At 33.8% G+C, this 10,125-nt stretch overlaps 1 long non-coding RNA gene across 1 annotated transcript; it reads right to left on the bottom strand.

The window, feature by feature from the left end:
* Positions 1 to 1,020: 1,020 nt before the first annotated feature.
* Positions 1,021 to 3,596, bottom strand: LOC135138778 (uncharacterized). Its single transcript, XR_010282055.1, has 3 exons — positions 3,514 to 3,596; positions 3,403 to 3,459; positions 1,021 to 1,086 (listed from the first exon to the last, which is right to left on the bottom strand). It is a non-coding gene; the product is annotated as an uncharacterized LOC135138778 (long non-coding RNA).
* Positions 3,597 to 10,125: the final 6,529 nt, after the last annotated feature.

Raw genomic sequence — 10,125 nt, 5'->3', positions numbered from 1 at the left:
GTCGTTAAACGTCTCTTGGTCGTCGAGTATGATGAGATTTCGAGCTTGACATGTTTTTATTGCTTGATAAACTTGTGGGCAACCTTCAACGACCAATGGGCTTTTTCCCAGTAACCAGATGAGCCTCGATACTTTCAAAAGATCTGCACTATATAGACTTGCTTTTGTGCTTATATTGTCTTCTATAAGTTCGTACAAGTTATTAATTTTGCTCGTGCTTTCTACATCGTCAAAGTCGTCGACAACGTCTGACCAAATCGATTCGATTCTTTCAAAATTATGTTCATCAATGACAGCTAAATCACATTTAGAAACAGCTTCTCTGAAAATTTTTTCTTTGTCATTGACAGATTTACCCTCAACGAAGGACAGTGGTTTAGTGAACGGAGAAAACACGCAAAGGGCTATCACGTGTTTCATCCATGTTTTATTCAGTTTGAATTTTTCACCTTCTTTCATACTCCACTGAGTTATGAAATCTACGTACTCACGACAAACACTTTCATTACTACCGAATTGTGTCTCTAGTGTCTCAAATATTTCCTTTTTAAGCTGTCTGACATCTGGTTGATCACTACAGAGACACAAATTTTTGAAAAACAATTCATACTTCTCCAAATTGTCTTCACTTGCTTCGAATGTATAGCAGCTACCTTCCGAATATGAAATCAAATTATTTTGTTCGCATGGTGTCAATTTTCCAAATTTAAACCGATTTAGGTGCTCAGTGTTCAATTTACAATTAGTGAATAGAACCATTTTCACAGACGGTTCCTTTAACTTTTCATGCTTTTTGAAATTTTCGTAGTACTTTTCGATGCTAAATTCACCACTCGGTGAGTTTAGTCTCTCAGTGAGTACTACTTTTCTGGTGACGTGTTTCAGCTGGACGGCGTATGTTTCCGTACGATCTTTGAGTATTATTTTGACTACAACGTCGTCGAAAGAACCAAATTCGTCATCATTCGAAGACAAATAAAAATTTTCGACGGTTTCGTCAATTATTAGTTTTAAAACTAAGCTAGCAATGTAGAGGTGTTCGTAGTCTTTGCCTTTGTCAGTGGTGCCGCGTCTCTTTACGAACATCTGTAAAAAAATCGTTAAATTATGTTTTTACTAGAATATACCGGGAGTTTTTGAAACAGGACCATGTTCAGTTTCAAAACGATAGAAAACTTGATAATTAGGCAACCCACAATTAAACTCTAAGGACAAATTGTAGTTATAGTATTATATTATTCAGCGACCACATAATGTAAGCTATTATTCAAGAGGAGTGAATAATGCAACTCTAATCACATAACTGAGGAAAATCTGGAGTCCTCTGAGAGGCAATGTCCAAAAAAAAAAAAAAAGTAGAATTCAACGAAAGTAGCAAAAAATTCTAAGTTGTATAATTTCAATTTTTAGTGGGTCGAGTGATTTAAAATTCTTCGTTTTTTGTTCAACATTTGAATAAAAAAAGAAAAATGTTTGCCAAAAAATTTCAAAGAAAATTGACATAACGTGGCAACGTCGCATCAGAACTTCAATAGTAGACTGTGGTTTGAGAGGTCAATTAAAATATGTAAACTTGTACAAGTGTTGTATTTTAAAAAGTAAGTTGTATGTTACGCCTTAAAACACAAGTGTTGCTTAGTTTTTAATTTTAGAGTGTAGTCCTCAAAGAACCGTACAACTTTGGTCTTTGACTTTCTTATTAGCGTCCTATTCTGTACGTACGGATGTGTTTAGCCACATTAATTTTCATATGGCAGGTAAACCAGTGTTGCCGTATATAGGATGTACCTGTTCCACTAAAATATCTCAATTATTTTTAAAAATAAATATTATTTCAATATACATAACATAGTCTATTAAATGGATAGATGAAATGACATCAATTTTATTTTTTTTTTTATACAAAAGAATATAATTTTTTTATACATTAAATAATATTACTCTTTTTTAATTAAGATATACAGAGTGAGTCAGAAAAATGGTAAAGACCAAAGTTGTGCGGTTCTTTCAGGACTATGCTCTAAAATTATTTTTAGCTCTACATAGTGTTCTGTTTTTAAGGCGCAACACATACTTTAGTTTTTTTTCAATAAAACACCCTCCATATTTTTAAATATTTGGACTGACCTTTTCTTAGGCTATATAACCACAGTTTTTTGAGATACTAATGCCACTTTGCCACATTATTCTAATTTTCTTCACAAAAAAAAATCGCAGTTTGGTTATTTTTAAAGTCTGTGTTATAATATTTTATGGAGAGATAAATAAATGTATGCACTTTGTTGTGGTATACACGGAATGACATTGTCGCATACAGGGTGTTTATAAAAATATTTGATTATCACAATTTCTAAATATCAATATTTTAGGTTTTTTTTTTCAAATAGAACGCCTTGTATTTTATTACTGCATTTGATTTTGTTTTTATTATATTTTTTTTACTTTTTTAAGAGACACATCGATATATTAGAATACTGAGAACAAAAATATATAAATAAAATATGTTCTTTCTGAAAAAACTAAAACAACGATATTTGAAAATTATTTAGTTTTAGGATTTTTTTAAACATTCTGTATTTTTAAATTGTGATTTAAGTGAGACCACAAGAAAGCGCATACTATATTTATTTTTCTACAAAATATTGTAGCATAGATTGAAAAAATAACCCTTCCATTGCTAAAAAAATTCAACAGAATTGGAATATCGTGACAACATCGCAACAGCATTTAAGAAGGAAATTGTGGTTATAAAGCCTATTAAATAATTGCACCTCACATTATAATGACTGGTTGTTTATTTAGCCAATACTCGTAATGCATTGACACTATCATTTTAAAACTGAACGTACCCCAAAATTACCTATGCTAACACATAGAAACTATACAAAAACGCTAAATAAAGCATAAAGTCAAACAATTTATTAAATTTTGCAGGTGATCTAGCACTTATAAAAATTTGTGTCTGTTTCACTATCTGGTGGAGGTTTTTGTATATCTTGTTTATAGTATTAACTTGTCCTTTTTTTGGTGTATTCGAATTGTCATATATTTTACAGAGGTAATTTTGCAACAAGGTAATCCCCGCCTTCATATAGCTAACATGAGTTTAGACTTCTTAGCCGAAAATAATGTCAATTTTTTGCCTTGGCCGCCACGGTCACCTGATTTAAATCTAATCGAACATGTGTTGATAAAAGACTGCGTCGTTTACATCACCCTCCCAATACGTTAAATGAATTACGTCCACAGGTGCAGACAGCCTGGCACACGTTTCCTCAAGATGCTATCAATCAATTTTTTGTAAAGAAATATTTATTAGTTTTTGTGGAAAATGTAATCAATGGTTTGACTTTATGCCTTACTTATATAACAATAAACTAACATTAATTATTTATGACTTACTGAGGAAGAGTTTTGAGATGGATCATTCACTTCGTCAACATCTGTGCTTTTCGTAGTCTGTAAGTTTTATTACAAATAGTTTTATTTAAAAAAAAATTATTAATAACTTACGTTTGTCATCTTGAATTACAACAAAATCAGTCGTTATATATAGTATTAAAGGAATGATACAAAATCAACTGTTATTATAGTTGTAGCATGCTATTTTTATGTATCTGTGGGGGGAGATCATAACTTTATATCTTTAACGTGTATAATTGGTTGCCTGATTTTATCATTTTTAATTTAAATTTATTAAATTACTTTGCATAACGCTTAATTATCATATTTCTGTTCTTTTTGTTTTTCCTATCTTCTTCTTTTTACGGTTGTATTGTTGTTTAAAACATCTCCATTCCCTTTCTTTCTGTTCTTTGTCGACGCTCCAATCGGAACATTACAACCCTTCTTCTATCTTTCCCAACTTAACTACATATCTCTTTCTTTTAGCTTCTTGCTTTCCTCACACTGTCCCTCTGCCACTTTACACCTCACCACTCAATAAACACGTTTGACTGGTATTAAGTAAAGTCGACCCTATATACGGAACACAAAAGATCGAACCAGGACGGTCAATAGTTCCATGGTAACGAATGCGGTAAAACAGAGCAATGGAATAAAGTGTTAAAGGAGGTCGCTCGTCTCACTTTTACTACGGTAACCACCCATCAGAAGGATCAGAGCATGCAGAGTTTATCACACCATCATAGCGAGGACACAAGTAGTTGATACTGTAGTTTCCGAGATTTTTTCTTTTCTAATAAAATTAAAATTTACAAAACAACTTTATTCTCAAGTTTACAAAAACCAATCACAAAAAAGGGTACATTTAATTTTCAAATTATTCCGCTTTTATATATACAGTTTGCGTCCCCATATTTTGTCTTTTATACCGACACTTCTCACACTCATACCAGCTAACACTTTTTTCATCCAAGTGATGGGCATTTATATGTCTGTTTAAGTTAGCTTTTGCCTTAGCCTTATATAATAATAATAGTAATAGATTTATTTCCAACGAGCACATCACGCAGTTACAGGAAATTAAATATATAAAAATTAGATGTAAGTCAAAGTACAATCAACAATGTGTTTGCTTTTCTAGAGTAAGTGCCTACGAACCATTTCTTTTTGTTTAAGCATAATTGATTCTGAATACTCCAAGAAAACAACTGGTTTAAGTTGGTCTGCAAACTTTAACAATCTTCAGTAGAAATGATCGACAAATACCTAAAGTTTTAAATCGTCGGCAAAGAGTAGCTTCTGATAGAAGAGTTCATTTGCAATGTCGTTAATAGATAATACGAAGAGCAGAGGTATCAGGTTGGATCCTTGTGACACCCCCGATGTAGGACAGAAACGATCGGACAAGAAATTACGATACTTGACAAAAAGAATTCTGTTAAATATGTAAGATTCGAACAACGATATTAAAGAACTGGAAAATCCAAACAAATTGAGTTTACGAATAAAAATATGATGGTCTACTTGATCAAAAGCTTTGTAGATACAGTCCACTTGAGTATTATGGTCCAGCGCTTCTGATAGATACTGACTGAAACAGGCAAGATTTGTGACAGCGGGCCTTTTAACCTTAAAATAAAGTCCTTTATAGAGAATGATTTCAAAATTTTTTGAAACGCTGGAAAGTATGCAGATAGGTCGGTAATTTTTAATAATTGTGGGATCTCCTTTCTTGAAAACTGGTGAAATACTGGCTTTCTTACAAATCGTGGAAAATGATGAATATTTGATAATACGTATATTAAACAAATAAAATAACAATGTTACAAATATTGAGGCACAATCAATTATGAGGAAACTCGGGATATTATCCACACCGGCTGTCATTGAGTTTCCAATATTTCCTCTTGAGACATATCCCATCAATCTTTATTTGCAGATTATTGGACTCTTCGTTTCTTATATTAAAATTTGTAGAATGTGGACGGGCGTAAACGCTTATATAGAATTCACCAAATGCATTTTCAAGTTCTTTATCTAGATATCTCATGAGTCATTAGAAAAAGTTTTACAATTATGGACTTCCACTTTGCTTTATCAAAAATTTTGTGATTTCTTTACCATACTCTTCATTTTTACTTGCGTAATGCACCGGTAGTCGCCCATCACCGTCCCGAACCGTCAGTTTCGCACCATTCGTTATCAATGACTTCACCACATCTAAATCTCCATGTTCACAGGCATAGTGAATGGGTAGTCGACCATCCCCATCTGGAGAATCCACTTTTGCACCTTCTTCAATCAAAAATGGTATCATCCTGGAAGAATCAATGATATTCATACACGCGTAATGCATGGACACGCGACCATTTCGATCCGGAGCATTCACTTTGGCTCCATTTACTACTATCGACTCTACTTCATTCACATCTCCATGTTGACAAGCATAATGAATCGGCAGTCGACCATTCGCGTCTGGGGAATCTACTTTAGCACCTTTTTCGATCAAAAGTGGTATAATTTTGTATCCTTTGGGAAGATTTTTACACGCATAATGAATGGGCAGTAGACCATCTTTATCCGGAACATTGACTTCCACACCATTCTTCAGCAGAAATTCTACTGGTTCTAATTCTACAGAACCACAAGCATAATGAATCGGTAGCCGACCACTTCTATCCGGAACGTCCACTTTCGCACTTTTAAGAATTAATAAATTTAGAGTCTTCATTAGGTGATTCTTAGAAGCAAAATGTATTAGCAACTGACCTTGCGAATTTGGAACTTCTAATTTAAACTCTTCTAACTCTAACATAAATGCTAACATTATGTCAGTTTCCACTAGTGAAATCCGTAAATCCGTTACATAGTCCCATTCAAAGTAATCTCTTTCTTCGGAAAACAGTTTGCCCAAAATTTTCCTCGATCGATTATAAAGAGCTACAGCTAAAACACTCCTTGAACTAATATTACTGTATGTGTTTTTTAAAGGGAGAGAATTTTCGATGCACTCAAAAATCATCGAAAAATCAAACCTAACTGCATAGTACAAAACTACTCCTAAATAATCATCAGCAAACTGATTCCCGTCATACAACGGAATCAAAAATAGCAAGAAAAGCAGCAACTTTTGGAAACAGGCACCAGTGGAAGAACCGAATTTAATAAATTTAGGCCCTACGTCACGGTAATTTAGATACTTTTCGACTTTTTCCTCTTCATCTTTAATTATCCAATATTCATTGAACTCGGACTGTTTTATAACAGTCTTATTTTTCGCAACCGGGTAATTTTTGCTCCATGCACACGCCACTTCCAAAATATCTCGACCAATGACATCTTTTTGCTTCAAATCTACCTCACTGAGTTCTCCCAAAATCGGAAGATTTTTGTAAATAACACCTACGAAACCTTTACACTTTCTCGTCAACATCAAGTCTAAAAAAAATCGAATATTGTTATAACGACCGTTCGAAATAAATTTCTTGTCGCGTGCTTTTGAACTTCGATGTTCAAAGAGATAGAGGGCTGCAAAATATTCCCCGTAGGAATTGTGGGCGAATTCGACGTCGTCAGATGTAACCCGGGTTATGAATCCTACATCATCGCCGTCATTTTTAATTTTTTTCAAAAAACTTTTAACCTCTTTGTCGACACGGCGATTTATCTTGAAAAGTTTTTCCACAAATGAGTTGTAAATGTAAGAGCTGGCAGCCAAACGTTTGTAGTAATTCATTTTAGTTTCTTTTTCTTGGAAAAAAATGTTTTCATTTTGTTCATTCGATAGCACGATTTCTTTTTTCTCTTCGTACAAAACCTTAAATTTTTCGTCGACAAAGTGTTCATACAAGTCGAGAACAGTGAAAATGTCGTTCAACAAATCCAGATACTTTTCTTTATCTTGTAAAAACAGTTCTGACAACATATAAATTTGTAGAGGAATGCCCAAGATTTCATAGTTCGGGAAAGCCATTACATTTTCTCTTATTTTAGTAATAGTTTCAGCTAACTCTTCTTCGGGGACCTGAAGGCGACTCCTGATGTACTCTCGTTGTTCGTCGTCATCGAACTCCTTTATACTTCGTGAAAACATACCTAGTGTCTTTTCTAACAAACTTTTCAGGTTATTTCGAGAAGTTACCCACTGTTTCACGTTTCTTTCCGAAAAAGTTTTCACTAAGCTTAAAACCGAAATTTGGGTTGCATCAGACGCTTCATCCAGTCCGTCCCACGCTACTTCTATTCGATTCTGCTCCAGCATTGTCTTAAAAACTATTTGGTGCAATGGGTTTGAGTACTTCTTACAAGTAATTTTCAGCAGATATTTCAAAAACTTGTCCATATCTGATTTATTTTTTCTAAAGTGGTGAGGATGATTCCTTGCGTAGATTATAATGATCCACTTCGACGAAAAACTGACACTTTTCAAGCTCTTCATTAACGTGCTTTTCCCCATACCAGGATCTGCACAAATAATGTTAATATTTTGCCCCGATTTACTAAAATATTGTCGTTGGTCCATGACTTCCAAGAATTCTGTTTGTCGCCGGAAATTCTCAAGTTTTTCGAAACACTCACAATTCTCACTTCTTAGCCACTCCAAACGATGATCGTCCAAATATTTAAAGTGATGAAAATGAAAATCCAAATTCTTCTTGCACAAAGTATTAAATTTCTCTCGTGATATATCAGTTTCACCAGTAATGTAGATCCTTAGACTATGAATTGTATTTTGAATCGTTTCTATATCATCTATTTTCGTGATTACTACATCTGGTAAATTTTGTTGAAATGACTTAACATTGGTCACAGAGTCAATTAAAGCCACTGCATTCTGGTCAACATTTTTCAAAAAGTTAACATCTATACAAATTTTCGTTAATCTTCTTTCGATATGACTTGGTGGCAGAACTTCTTGTAAGTTTCCAATCAACAACGGAGCATCCAACATTTCAACTAAATCATCTGTAGAAATCAAATTGTCAACATCGCACATTTCTACTAGAAATTTCAACTCAATTTCTCTTTGACCTTCCAACGAATACGTAAAATTCTTTATGATTTCTTCGTATAATTGTGTGTGTTTTTTTAAATCGGACAAATTTTGAAGTAGAAACGTTTCCCTTTCTACGATTTTGTCGTTAAACGTCTCTTGGTCGTCGAGTATGATGAGATTTCGAGCTTGACATGTTTTTATTGCTTGATAAACTTGTGGGCAACCTTCAACGACCAATGGGCTTTTTCCCAGTAACCACATGAGCCTCGATACTTTCAAAAGATCTGCACTATATAGACTTACTTTTGTGCTTATATCGTCTTCTATAAGTTCGTACAAGTTATTAATTTTGCTCGTGCTTTCTACATCGTCAAAGTCGTCGACAACGTCTGACCAAATCGATTCGATTCTTTCAAAATTATGTTCATCAATGACAGCTAAATCACATTTAGAAACAGCTTCTCTAAAAATTTTTTCTTTGTCATTGACAGATTTACCCTCAACGAAGGACAGCGGTTTGGTGAACGGCGAAAACACGCAAAGGGCTATCACGTGTTTCATCCATGTTTTATTCAGTTTGAATTTTTCCCCTTCCTTCATACTCCACTGAGTTATGAAATCTACGTACTCACGACAAACACTTTCATTACTACCGAATTGTGTCTCTAGTGTCTCGAATATTTCCTTTTTAAGCTGTCTGACATCTGGTTGATCACTACAGAGACACAAATTTTTGAAAAACAATTCATACTTCTCCAAATTGTCTTCACTTGCTTCGAATGTATAGCAGCTACCTTCCGAATATGAAATCAAATTATTTTGTTCGCATGGTGTCAATTTTCCAAATTTAAACCGATTTAGGTGCTCAGTGTTCAATTTACAATTGGTGAATAGAACCATTTTCACAGATGGTTCCTTTAACTTTTCATGCTTTTTGAAATTTTCGTAGTACTTTTCGATGCTAAATTCACCACTCGGTGAATTTAGTCTCTCAATGAGTACTACTTTTCTGGTGACGTGTTTCAGCTGGACGGCGTATGTTTCCGTACGATCTTTGAGTATTATTTTGACTACAACGTCGTCGAAAGAACCAAATTCGTCATCATTCGAAGACAAATAAAAATTTTCTACGGTTTTGTCAATTATTAGTTTTAAAACTAAGCTGGCAATGTAGAGGTGTTCGTAGTCTTTGCCTTTGTCAGTGGTGCCACGTCTCTTTATGAACATCTGGAAAAAAATGAAATTATGTTTTTACTAGAATATACCGGGAGTTTTTGAAACAGGGCCGTGTTCAGTTTCAAAACGATAGAAAACTTGATAATTAGGCAACCCACAATTAAACCGTAAGGACAAATTGTAGTTATAGTATTATATAATTCAGCGACCACATAATGTAATTCAAGAGGAATGAATAATGCAACTCTAATAACACTACTGAGGAAGATCTGGAGTCCTCTGAGAGGCAATGTCCAAATCCTTGAAAGTAGAAGTCACCGAAAATAACAAAAAATTCTAAGTTGTATAATTTCAATTTTTAGAGGGTCGGGTGAATTAAAAATCTGCGTTTTTTTTTGTTCAACATTTGAATAAAAAATGAAAAATGTTTGACAAAAAATTTCAAAGAAAATTGACATAAAGTGGCAACATCGCGTCAGCATTTCAAAAGTAAACTGTGGTTGTAAAATCCAAGGAGAGGTCAATTAAAATATGTAAAGTTATATAGG

This window comes from Zophobas morio, unplaced genomic scaffold (assembly GCF_036711695.1).
Source record: "Zophobas morio isolate AGI-343-1 ecotype UQ-CSIRO unplaced genomic scaffold, CSIRO_AGI_Zmor_V1 ptg000030l, whole genome shotgun sequence".
Taxonomy (NCBI): Eukaryota; Metazoa; Arthropoda; class Insecta; order Coleoptera; family Tenebrionidae; genus Zophobas; species Zophobas morio.
The sequence above is the reverse complement of the archived record's forward strand: the minus strand, read 5'-3'. Positions and strand labels throughout refer to the sequence as shown.